This window comes from Kogia breviceps, chromosome 3 (assembly GCF_026419965.1).
Source record: "Kogia breviceps isolate mKogBre1 chromosome 3, mKogBre1 haplotype 1, whole genome shotgun sequence".
Taxonomy (NCBI): Eukaryota; Metazoa; Chordata; class Mammalia; order Artiodactyla; family Physeteridae; genus Kogia; species Kogia breviceps.
This window is the reverse complement of record NC_081312.1, coordinates 166,903,545-166,917,265: the sequence shown is the minus strand read 5'-3', so window position 1 is coordinate 166,917,265 and position 13,721 is coordinate 166,903,545. Positions and strand designations below refer to the sequence as shown.

Sequence of the window (13,721 nt, the reverse complement as noted above, 5' to 3'; positions counted from 1 at the left end):
GAGATACTAAATAACCCATTGTCCCCAAAGAAAAGCAAACAGATAAGATCACAACATACACCATGAAAAAAGTCCCAAAGTGAAAAGGTAGTTATATAAAGAGCTAGTGAACAATATAAGTACTATAAATACATACATAATTTCATCATTTGCTGTCTCACTGTTAGATGTACTCTCTCAGATTGTTCTCACGCATCTGTTCAAGACAAAGCCGCTGAGCCTCTTAAATTACTCACAGCTCATAAAAACACACACTTTGGGTTGCAATTTTTAAAGTATTCAAATTTTATTTAAATGTGTTTAAAGACAGTTTTATGTTCCTGGATTTGGAAGGCGATAACATATTTCCCATAATCAAACCACTCTTAAACATTAAAGACTTTACTGAATGTTAATTAAACCCAGAAAATATGTTGTAAAAAATTAAAATTCCAGACTCATTTAAACCACAGATATTTTAAAAGATAAAGAGGGTCTAGCAGGTGATAGTGAAAAATTAACTAGTGGGGATTTTTATTTTTGGCTTATTTTTTTATTTGCAACATCTTATTTGTAAGGACTCAGTATTGATGAATTTATCCAAGATGAGATTTCATCTGTAAGACTAGATTACATAAGTATTGCCTGGACCATCATATCCTGTATCATGAGATATTAAAAACTGTTCCTTTATAATTCTAGAGAATACTTGAATAGTAATACTTATATACAGCAAATCTGTTCTACATTTTTCTTCATATAATCCTACCTCAAAGTTTTACATGATATTTTCCATTTTTAATAAAGCAATTCCATTATTTTGTGTATGTTATTTTATTTTTATATACTTTAAAAATATTTAAGGGAGAAGACTGGTTCTGACTTTTGTTTGGAAACCTGGTTGACAGAATAAAACTATTGGAAATAGTAGACCAGATATTATATGTTCTTCCGTAATCTGTGGAAAAGCATCATTGGTGAGGATCATAAGTCACAAATAATGAACTCCTTAGTACTGTTTGCAAGGGAACTCTCTATTGCTTGCAACAGACCGCCATGAGGAAGTTGAGTCTACAAACACAATCCTACATTTTTCAATTTTTCAGGAAGAAACAAGAAATACATTAACTTTTTTATCCCTAAGGATTGGAAAGAAAACAGAGATGGGATATAGGAGATTGCTACTAGAAGCAGAAAAGCAGTCTTAAACATCCTTTGTCAAATGTGAATGGAGAATAACTCCAGAGATAATTAGAAATGCCAAGGATGAAAATAATGTCTTCTTTCCAGTAAAATGCACTGTTTATAATCTATTGAAACCTTATATTGGCCATACATAGAAAGAACCTGAAGGATTAAGACAAAGGGCACAGCCAGAAAGCTCAGAGCCTCAGGGAACATTGTAAGGAAGTCTCTGATGATCCCAGAGGATGGTCACAAGGGCACAAGTTGCATTGGCCTAAACACCCTTTTTCCAGTGATGTACTTGTGATTTTGTTCTTAAAATAACAGCATATTTTTAATGAATAAATTACAATCAGTATATAAGAAACTGATTTATACGCTAGATTGTGCTTTCTCTGATATTCACATTAGTCAAAGAATTTAGATTGAGCCTCTTCAGAGCTGATATCCTATTGTTTGGTGGCAAAACTCGGAAGTTTAGGCCAAGTGTCCAAAAAAAAAATTGCTTTTGAAACCCAACATACTGAGATGGGTAACTTCTGGGTAGAGAACACTAGCATTTACTTCATTACTTTACAAACCAACACTATTTTATTGTCAACAGAACCTGCCTGGCGAAGTAGGGGGCCCACTCTGCCCCTGGAGGAGCTATGGGAGAGATGCGTCCATGCAGTGAGAACAGCTCTGGCCACCACTGGTATCTGGGTGGTCAGAGACAGCATCTGGAGGGTGAGCAGGGGGTACGGGAGCCCCCGGAGAGCTGGGTCTTGGCTCCCCCTGGCTCATCTGCAGGAGGCCAGTGAGGGCGATCAGCTCAGGCCCTGAGCCAGGCGGTGGAGCAGCCAGAGGACGGAGTGGGGAGGACCCAGGGGGACATAACTGGGGTTGGGGACAGCATCTACAGAGAGCCCATCACCTGCTGAGGGCCCTGAGACAGGTACAGGGGAACACGCTGCCCACAGGGCAGTGCAGGGTCACAAAGAAAGACATCTTCATAGCACATCACCGGGAACCCTGCATCCCTGGGCACCTGCTCTCCACTCTGATGTCCTGCTAGATGGGCCTGAGGCCTCTGCCTCACGCTGCTGCCTCGTACAGAGGCCAGAATGAAGGACGGCACAAGGTCTTGCCTGAGAAGGAGGTGCCTGACCCACAGCTGGGCCCCCGCACCAGATGAGGTCCCACTTGAGCCTCATAGTTGGGGTCCCAGGACGGTAGCAGGGTCATCCTTGACGGGGCCACCCTCCCAGGTCATCTGGGGGTAGGGGGGAACTGGGATTCCCAGGGACCGCTTGGCAGCGAGGCGTGGGGGCGACCGAGGCAGCAGCTGCTCTTTCTGGATCCAGGAAGGCCTTCGGTACCAGGGCTGAGGACTGTCCGGTGGGGATGTTCTTGGCTCCCCCAGGGCTTCCTCTCCAGAGTCCCTGGCCGGGCCGGGGTCGCTGACCGCCGAGGGGCCTTGTTCCTCGGGCGCCTGCTCTTCACCCGGGCCGCACTGCTGGGGGACCCAGGGCAACATGCGGTGTCCGGGCCCCACACTGCCCGCCTAGCCCGCCTGGCCCCTCCTGGCTTCCACTTGGGCCCAGCCTCCCTCAGTGGCCCATGCTGCCCTGCACGTCCCTGCAAGCCCAGGTTGCGATCCACCTTTCAGGGTACTTCATTACTTTAATTATCCCCCAAACCTACAATGTCCACAATGGGGACTTTTTTTTTTAAGGCACAGCCCCAAATGTTGCTGGAAATAATATGCCTATTAAACAGAAGACTTTGGAAAGCAAGGGACTGTTTCAAAAGACTGTCATGATGGGAATTCTGCCATTGGTACCGTGGACTATAGTAACTACTTTTTATTGCATTGGGGAAATGGTGCAATGAAAATGAACACCTCCAGGCAGAGCTAAGAGAATGGGGGAAGGGAATTCTATGATTATCATAAATTAATCTCTTTTAGCTCCAAGTTATGATTCAAGTTGATTTCTCATCCTTACCAAATTTCTTATGTGCATATTAGGGGCCGATAGGAAAAGGATGGAGCCCTGAGAACTGGAATGAAGGCAATTCAGATGAATCTGGGTGTCCTGACCTTACAAATCCCTTTAAGCCTTCCTCACCAGCAGATCCTGCTCCTCCTCCCCTTTCTGAGGAAGGAGCTTCTCCCGGCACGAGGATAGCGTAATGACCTTACATCTCAGGGGAAAGCTTGTTTCCAAATGATCCACCCTTGCTATCCCTCATGGCCTGCAGAACCATGCTAGAGTCAAATCCAACCTAATCAAGGGAAATGATTACCAAGTCTGACCTGGAAGGAGCCTATTTACACACTGAAAAAACTGTAAAATGTGGTAAGTTTACATCAGCAGAAATTAATATATACATGTGCAGAAATAGAATCTAAGTGTAATTGCCCAGGGTGGAAGAAAATAATATTGGAATGGCCAAATGTATCAACATGGGTGCACTTATCAGGCATTCTGGAGTCCAAATGTTAGCATGAGCAACTGGGAAAGACCCTCACAATTTGCTTACACAGTTGACTAAAACCTGGATGTCATATTGGTTTACATTAAATGAAGTTGAAGTGTGCAATTTCCTTATTATAAAGTAGAGGAATAAATCTAATGATTTAGGGAAATGGAATGATGGAGTAGATGTCTAATGTGTGACTTGCTCACCCATCTCCTGGGGCGTGTTCAGAGGACACGTTTCACAAAATCACGGAGGAATATTTGGTGAGGGAAGCAGCAATCTCCTTGGAAAGCTCTGCAGACAACCTCTGTAGGAGGGGATGATGGCAGGTCCTCTTGGGGCAACACCCTGCTACCCTGTCACAAGTGTGTATACAAGTGTAAAATCCTCCTCCTTTCCTTCCTCAAAGGGACGGGGGGCCCTTAGCTTGGATAAGTCTGCATTTCAGAAAAGGAACTAGGAATACTTGGGGTTATTGGACCCTGCTTCCAAGCTGCACTAAACCCAGGAAGTCGCTCAGTCAAGGTGGGGACTTTTGAGGGTTGGTGGTAAAGAGGCTTCTGGCCTGACTGTTTCCTGATGTATCCAGTGGGTCCACAAATTTATCTGGAGTTTATTTCTCATTTTTAAATATGCAGTTAGAAAAGATAACATGTGCCTGGTAGCATAATCCCTCATTGGTTTCCAGACCCACCCATCCTTTTTCTAAAACTGTTGGCCAATGTATGTATCTGTGTTCACAATCACCTTTCTCCCTCCTTCAAAAGGAAAGCATACTTTTCACCCATTCCAAACCTAATGATAACACCCTTAGCTGGGTTATAAAATTTCCAGGGCAGTTCAAAAATGTTATAAGTATTGGTTTGGGGAGAAGTCTTTCTAGTCCTGTAGGTCTTCCTCTCTTTTCCCATCTTATACATATTCTGATGGGGGTGAATCTGAGCTCATGATAAATATTCTGAATTTGGAACAACCAAAGCAGTAGAGTATAATGATACTGATTTTTTTCTAAATATAATTAGCATGTTCTCATGAACTACATTTTGTCAATCTTTTCACTTTGGATAAAACCAACCAACAAATTTTTGTGTGATTTTCTTTAAAATTGGGTGTGCATGATTCAATAAATAGTCAAAACATAGTTAACAAATTTTGTCACAAAATATTTGTTAATAATTCATCATACTCTTCTATAATATTTATCATGTACTATCTTTTAGAATATAACACATCATACCATATTTGAAAAATTTAAATATGCATGAGAACATACATAGATTTTCAGAATTCCAATAATGACTATGCAAGCAAAACCTTTGGTATTTCCGATCCTATCACGGGGTGTCATTATGTAGAAGGTTGAAATGCAAACAAGAATGAGCAGCAAGTACTGAACATCGATGCACCAATTTGGAAACTGCATTCAGTTATTTTTGTACATCACTGGCACTTATATCCAATGCCAATGATGTGTTAAAATCCTAAGTTGTCTTTTTATTTGCCCTTTTCACCTCCTAATTATAAATGAGATGATTCAGACTGCATGGAAGGAACTGAGATGGGGAAAGTGAGGGGGAGAAAAGGGCAAGAAAGTGCTGGCAGTGAAAGCCATTTCTACATGTCAGTTTTAATGTGGATGTAAGTGTCTAAATGACAGAGTGCCCAGTAGCTTGACAGGACACTTTTTCAGCTTCCTCCAAAGCTTGAGGAAAGAGCAAAGGTTAGTTAGAGGATTACGAGGTGGTGATGCCCATTCAAGATTTTCTGACATAATCTGAGTTTAAATCAAAAGGGCATAAACAAAAAATAAAAAGGCTTTCTTAGAATATTAGAGCACTCATCATCAACTGAAGCTGGAACAAAGTATTTTCAGGATCAATAATACAAGATATTATATTCTTTTAGTCAGTGCATAAATGTGTTATCCCCCTCATGGGAGTATGACACGCAAGGGGCCTTCTGTCCCTGACTGGTGCCCACCTATATATAGCCCCCAGCCTGATCCGTCACTGGCCCTCACTACACTGTGCACACCCAGAGTGTGTGGCCAGAGGAGAGAAAAACAACATCTAAGGTCCCCACAGCTGACTGCAAGCCCTGATCATGCCCTGCCTTCTTGACATTGGCCAGTGCCGCAGCACCTACCTGTAGAGAGGCCTTCCAGTTCTGTACCTGCAAGCCCCAGCCCAACTCTCATCACCACCTTCCCTTGCAGTGTGCATGCAAATGGGAGAGAATGCAGCCAAAGGAGAGCACAGCACACTCGGGGACCCTGCAGTTGCTTCAGGTCCAGATCAGGCCCTGCCTTCAGTCACTGGCTCACACCACCATACCTGGCTATAGCTAACCCCTCCAGCTATAGACATGCATGTCCCCCAGCCCCAGCCCTGTCAATGGTCACCACTGCAGTATGCATACCGGAGGGTAGAGTGTGAAGCCAAGGGAAAGCATGCTGACACCCATGTCTTTAGCAGATGCCACTAAGCCCATAGTTGGCCCTGGTCCTTGCTACCTACTCTGACCCACCATTACTGTGAGTGTGCCTACAAGTGACCTACCCTACTAAATAGGCACTTGCAGCTGGGCCCTGCAACCAAGTGTGGGCACACCACTGGCTCCAGCCACCACTGATGCCTGCCCTGGTCCTTAGTTACTAGTCCTTGAGGCACCACTTAGGAGACAATAGCAACTGCAGCCACTGCAGAACCCCTGTGGTGCTTGCCAAGGACCACACAATTGTTGATACTGTGAACCTTAGTGGCTGAGCCAAAGAGACATCATACTCCCTATAAAATATAAATTGTTAGCAGGGTAATTATACCATTACATCTATAAGATGTTTTATATAAACCTCATGTGAACCACAAAGTCTATAAAAGATAAACAAGAGGTAAAGAGAAGAGAATCAAAGCATACCACAATGGAACATCATGAATTTACAAAGAAAAAGGGAAGAAAGGAAGAAAAAAATAGAGGGAGTTGCGGAAGATGGCAGAAGAGTAAGACATGGAGATCACCTTCCTTCCCACAGATACATTAGAAATACATCTACACGTGGAACAACTCCAGAACACCCACCGAACGCTGGCAGAAGACCTCAGACCTCCCAAAAGGCAAGAAACTCCCCACATACCTGGGTAGGACAAAAGAAAAAACAATAAACAGAGACAAAAGTATAGGGACAGGACCTGCACCAGTGGGAGGGAGCTGTGAAGGAAGAAAGGTTTCCATACACTAGTAGCCCCTTCATGGGCAGAGACTGCAGGTGGTGGAGGAGGGAAGCTTCGGAGCCCCGGAGGAGAGCACAGCAACAGGGGTGCAGAGGGCAAACCGGGGAGATTCCCACACAGAGGATCGGTGCCAACCAGCACTCATCAGCCCGAGAGGCTTGTCTGCTCACCCGCCAGGGCGGGTGGGGGCTGGGAGCTGAGGCTCACGCTTCGGTCGGATCCCAGGGAGAGGACTAGTGTTGGTGGCGTGAACACAGCCTGAAGGGGTTAGTGCACCACAGCTAGCCGGGAGGGAGTCCAGGAAAAGGTCTGGAGCTGCCGAAGAGGCAAGAGACTTTTTCTTGCCTCTTTGTTTCCTGATGCTCGAGGAGAGGGGATTCAGAGCACTGCTTTAACGGAGCTCCAGAGACGGGCGCGAGCCGCGGCTATCAGCGCGGATCCCGGAGACGGGCATGAGACACTAAGGCCGCTGCTGCTGCCACCAAGAAGCCCGTGTGCGAGCACAGGTCACTATCCACACCTACCCTCCCAGGAGCCTGTGCAGCCCACCACTGCCAGGGCCCTGTGATCCAGAGACAACTTCCCTGAGAGAATACATGGCACGCCTCAGTCTGGTGCAACGTCACACAGGCGTCTGCTGCTGCAGGCTCGCCCCGCATCCATACCCCTCCCTCCCCCTGGACTGAGGGAGCCAGAGTCCCCGAATCAGCTGCTCCTTTAACCCCATCCTGTCTGAGCAAAGAACAGATGCCCTCCGTGACTTACATGCAGAGGCGGTGACAAATCCAAAGCTGAACCCCAGGAGCTGTGTGAACATAGAAGAGAAAGGGAAATGTCTCCCAGCACCCTCAGGAGCAGTGGATTAAATCTCCACAATCAACTTGATGTACCCTGCATCTGTGGAATGCCTGAATAGACAACGAATCATCCCAAGTTGAGGAAGTGGACTATGAGCGCAAGATATATTATATTTTCCCCTTTTCCTCTTTTTGTGAGTGTGTATGTGTGTGCTTCTGTGTGAGATTTTGTCTGTATAGCTTTGTTTTCACCATTTGTTATAGAGTTCTGTCTGTCCGTTTTTTAAAAAAATTTTTTTCCTACTAATTATTTTTTATTTTAATAACTTCATTTCATCTTACTTTATTTTATTTTATTTTATCCTCTTACTTTCTACTTTTTCTCCCTTTTATTCTGAGCCTTGTGGATGAAAGGCTCTTGGGGCTGCAGCAAGGAGTCAGTGCTGTGCCTCAGACATGGGAGAGCCAACTTCAGGACACTGGTCCACAAGAGACCTCCCAGCTCCACATAGTATCAAACTGTGAAAATCTCCCAGAGATCTCCATCTCAACACCAACACCCAGCTTCACTCAATGACCAGCAAGCTACAGTGCTGGACACCCTATGTCAAACAATGAGAAAGACAGGAACACAACCCTACCCATTAGCAGAGAGGCTGCCTAAAATCATAATAAGGCCAAAGACACCCCAAAACACACCAACAGACGTGAACCTGCCAACCAGAAAGACAAGATCCAGCCTGATCCACCAGAAGACAGGCACCAGTCCCCTATACCAGGAAGCCTACACAACCCACTGAACCAACTTTAGCCACTGCGGACAGACACCAAAAACAACAGGAACTATGAACCTGCTGCCTGGAAAAGGGAAACCCCAAACACAGTAAGATAAGCAAAATGAGAAGACAGAAAAACACAAAGCAGATGAAGGAGCAAGATAAAAACCCACCTGACCTAAAATGAAGATGAAATAGGCAGTCTACGTGAAAAAGAATTCAGAATAATGGTAGTAACGATGATCCAAAATCTTGGAAATAGAATACAAAAAATGTAAGAAACATTTAACAAGGACCTAGAAGAACTAAAGAGGAAACAAGAAACAATGAACAACACAATAAATGAAATTTAAAATACTCTAGAAGGTATCAACAGCAGAATAACAGGCAGAAGAACGGATAAGTGACCTGGAAGATAAAATAGTGGAAATAACTAATGCAGAACAGAATAAAGAAAAAAAGAATGAAAAGAACTGAGGACAGTCTCGGAGACCTCTGGGACAACATAAAACATACCAACATTTGAATTATAGGGGTTCCAGAAGAAGAAGAGAAAAAGAAAGGAACTGACAAAATATTTGAAGAGATTATAGTTGAAAACATCCCTAATATGGGAAAGGAAATATTTAATCAAGTCCAGGAAGCACAGAGAGTCCCATACAGGATAAATCTAAGGAGAAACATGCCAAGACACATATTAATCAAACTATCAAAAATTAAATACAAAAAAAACATATTAAAAGCAGCAAGGGAAAAACAACAAATAACACACAAGGGAATCCCCATAAGGTTAACAGCTGATCTTTCAGCAGAAACTGTGCAAGCCAGAAGGGAGTGGCAGGACATACTTAAACTAACGAAGGAGAAAAACCTACAACCAAGATTACTCTACCCAGCAAGGATCTCATTCAGATTTGATGGAGAAATTAAAACCTTTACAGACAAGGAAAAGCTGAGAGAGTTCAGCACCACCAAACCAGCTTTACAACAAATGCTAAAGGAAATTCTCTAGGCAAGAAACACAAGAGAAGGAAAAGACCTACAATGATAAATGAAAAACAATTAAGAAAATGGGAACAGAAACATACATATCGAATTACCTTAAATGTAAATGGATTAAATGCTCCCACCAAAAGACACAGACTGGTTGAATGGATATAAAAACAAGACCCATATATATGCTGTCTACAAGAGACCCACTTCAGACCTAGGGACACATACAGACTGAAAGTGAGGGGATGGAAAAAGATATTCCATGCAAATGGAAATCAAAAGAAAGCTGGAGTAGCAATTCTCCTATCAGACAAAATAGGTTTTAAAATAAAGACTATTAGAAGAGACAAAGAAGGACACTACATAATGATCAAGGGATTGAACCAAGAAGAAGATATAACAATTGAAAATATTTATACACCCAACATAGCAGCACCTCAATACATAAGGCAAATACTAACAGCCATAAAAGGGGAAATCAACAGTAACACATTCATAGTAGGGGACTTTAACACCCCACTTACACCAATGGACAGATCATCCAAAATGAAAATAAATAAGGAAAAACAAGCGTTAAATGATACATTAAACAAGATGGAATTAATTGATATTTATAGGACATTCCATCCAAAAACAACAGAATACACAATTTTCTCAAGTGCTCATGGAATATTCTCCAGGATAGATCATATCTTGGGTCACAAATCAGGCCTTGGTAAATTTAAGAAAATTGAAATAGTATTAACTATCTTTTCTGACAACAACGCTATGAGACTAGATATAAATTATAGAAAAAGATCTTTAAAAAATACAAACACATGGAGGCTAAACAATACACTACTTAATAACGAAGTGATCACTGAAGAAATCAAAGAGGAAATCAAAAAATACCTAGAAACAAATGACAATGGAGACATGAAAACCTATGGGATGCAGCAAAAGCAGTTTTAAGTGGGAAGTTTATAGCAATACAATCCTACCTTAAGAAACAGGAAACATCTTGAATAAACAACCTAATCTTGCACCTAAAGCAATTAGAGAAAGAAGAACAAAAAAACCCCCAAAGTTAGCAGAAGGAAAAAAATCATAAAGATCAGATCAGAAATAAATGAAAAAGAAATGAAGGAAACGATAGCAAAGATCAATAAAACTAAAAGATGGTTCTTTGAGAAGATAAACAAAATTGATAAACCATTAGCCTGACTCATCAAGAAAAAAAGGGAGAAGACTCAAATCAATAGAATTAGAAATGAAAAAGGAGAACAACTGACACTGCAGAAATACAAAAGATCATGAGAGATTACTACAAGCAAATCTATGCCAATAAAATGGACAACCTGGAAGAAATGGACAAATTCTTAGAAATGCACAACCTGCCAAGACTGAATCAGGAAGAAATAGAAAATATGAACAGACCAATCTCAAGCACTGAAATTGAAACTGTGATTAAAAATCTTCCAACAAACAAAAGCCCAGGACCAGATGGCTTCACAGGAGAATTCTATCAAACATTTAGAGAAGAGCTAACACCTATCCTTCTCAAACTCTTCCAAAAGATAGCAGAGGGAGGAACACTCCAAAACTCATTCTATGAGGCCACCATCACCCTGATACCAAAACCAGACAAAGATGTCACAAAGAAAGAACACTACAGGCCAATACCACTGATGATCATAGATGCAAAATTCCTCAACAAAATACTAGCAAACAGAATCCAACAGCACATTAAAAGGATCATACACCATGATCAAGTGGGGTTTATTCCAGGAATGCAAGGATTCTTCAATATACGCAAATCAATCAATGTGATACACCATATTAACAAGTTGAAGGAGAAAAACCATATGATCATTGCAATAGATGCAGAGAAAGCTTTTGACAAAATTCAACACTCATTTATGATAAAAACCCTGCAGAAAGTAGGCATAGAGGGAACTTTTCTCAACATAATAAAGGCCATATATGACAAACCCACAGCCAACATCGTCCTCAATGGTGAAAAACTGAAACCATTTCCACTAAGATCAGGAACAAGACAAGGTTGCCCACTCTCACCACTCTTATTCAACATAGTTTTGGAAGTTTTAGCCTCATCAATCAGAGAAGAAAAGGAAATAAAAGGAATCCAAATGGGAAAAGAAGAAGTAAAGCTGTCACTGTCTGCAGATGACACGATACTATACATAGAGGATCCTAAAGATGCTATCAGAAAACTACTAGAGCTAATCAATGAATTTGGTAAAGTAGCAAGATACAAAATTACTGCACAGAAATATGGCATTCCTATATATTAATGATGAAAAATCTGAAAGTGAAATTAAGAAAACACTCCCATTTACCATTGCAACAAAAAGAATAAAATACTATGAATAAACCTACCTAAGGAGACAAAAGACCTGTATGCAGAAAATTATAAGACACTGATGAAAGAAATTAAAGATGATACAAATAGATGGAGAGATATACCATGTTCTTGGATTGGAAGAATCAACATTGTGAAAATGACTCTACTACACAAAGCAATCTACAGATTCAATGCGATTCCTATCAAATGACCAATGGCATTTTTCACAGAACTAGAACAAAAAATTTCACAATATGTATGGAAACACAAAACACCCCAAATAGCCAAAGCAATCTTGAGAACGAAAAATGGAGCTGGAGGACTCAGGCTCCCTGACTTCAAACTATACTACAAAGCTACTGTAATCAAGACAGTATGGTACTGGCATAAAAACAGAAATATAGATCAATGGAAGAGGATAGAAAGCCCAGTGATAAACCCACGCGCATATGGTCACCTTATCTTTGATAAAGGAGGCAGGAATGTACAGTGGGGAAAGAACAGCCTCTTCAATAAGTGGTGCTGGGAAAACTGGACAGCTACATGTAAAAGTATGAGATTAAAACACTCCCTAACACCATACACAAAAATAAACTCAAAATTGATTAAAGACCTAATTGTAAGGCCAGAAGCTATCAAACTCTTAGAGGAAAACAAAGGCAGAACACTCTATGGCATAAATCACAGCAAGATCCTTTTTGACCCACCTCCTAGTGAAATGGAAATAAAAACAAAAATAAACAAATGGGACCTAATGAAACTTCAAAGCTTTTGCACAGCAAAGGAAACCATAAACAAGACCAAAAGACAACCCTTAGAATGGGAGAAAATATTTGCAAATGAAGCAACTGACAAAGGATTAATCTCCGAAATTTACAAGCAGCTCATGCAGCTCAATATCAAAACAACAAACAATCCAATCCAAAAATGGGCAGAAGAACTAAAGAGACATTTCTCCAAAGAAGATATACAGATTGCCAACAAACACATGAAAGAATGCTCAACAACATTAATCATTAGAGAAATGCAAATCAAAACTACAATGAGATATCATCTCACACCAGTCAGAATGGGCATCATCAAAAAATCTAGAAACAGTAAATGCTGGAGAGGGTGTGGAGAAAAGAGAACACTCTTGCATTGCTGGTGGGAATGTGAATTGATACAGCCACTATGGAGAACAGTATGGAGGTTCCTTAAAAAACTACAAATAGAACTACCATATGACCCAGCAATTCCACTATTGGGCATATACCCTGAGAAAACCATAATTCAAAAAGAGTCATGTACCAAAATGTTCATTGCAGCTCTATATACAATAGCCAGGAGATGGAAGCAACCTAAGTGTCCATCATTGGATGAATGGATAAAGAAGATATGGCACATATATACAATGGAATGTTACTCAGCCATAAAAAGAAACAAAGTTGAGCTATTTGTAGTGAGGTGGATGGACCTAGAGTCTGTCATACAGAGTGAATTAAGTCAGAAAGAGAAAGACAAATACCGTGTGCTAATACATATATATGGAATCTAAGGGGAAAAAAATGTCATGAAGAACCTAGGGGTAAGACGGGAATAAAGAAACAAACCTACTAGAGGATGGACTTGAGGAAATGGGGAGTGGGAAGGGTAAGCTGTGACAAAGTGAGAGAGTTGCATGGACATATATACACTACCAAACGTAAAATAGATAGCTAGTGGGAAGCAGCCACATAGCACAGGGAGATCTGCTCATTGCTTTGTGACCACCTAGAGGGGTGGGATAGGGAGGGTGGGAGGGAGGGAGACGCTAGAGGGAAGTGATATGGGAACATATGTATGTGTATAACTGATTCACTTTGTTATAAAGCAGAAGTAAAGCAATCATACTCCAATAAAGATATTTAAAAAAAAAAAAAAAAAAAAAAAAAAAAAAAAACTACAAACAGCCAGGAAATAATAAGGTGTC

General features: G+C 41.5%; 1 pseudogene; it reads right to left on the bottom strand.

Moving 5' to 3' along the window:
- Positions 1-1,812: 1,812 nt before the first annotated feature.
- LOC131753543 (histone deacetylase complex subunit SAP25 pseudogene) lies at positions 1,813-2,683 on the bottom strand (annotated as a pseudogene).
- Between the last annotated feature and the right edge of the window lie 11,038 nt (positions 2,684-13,721).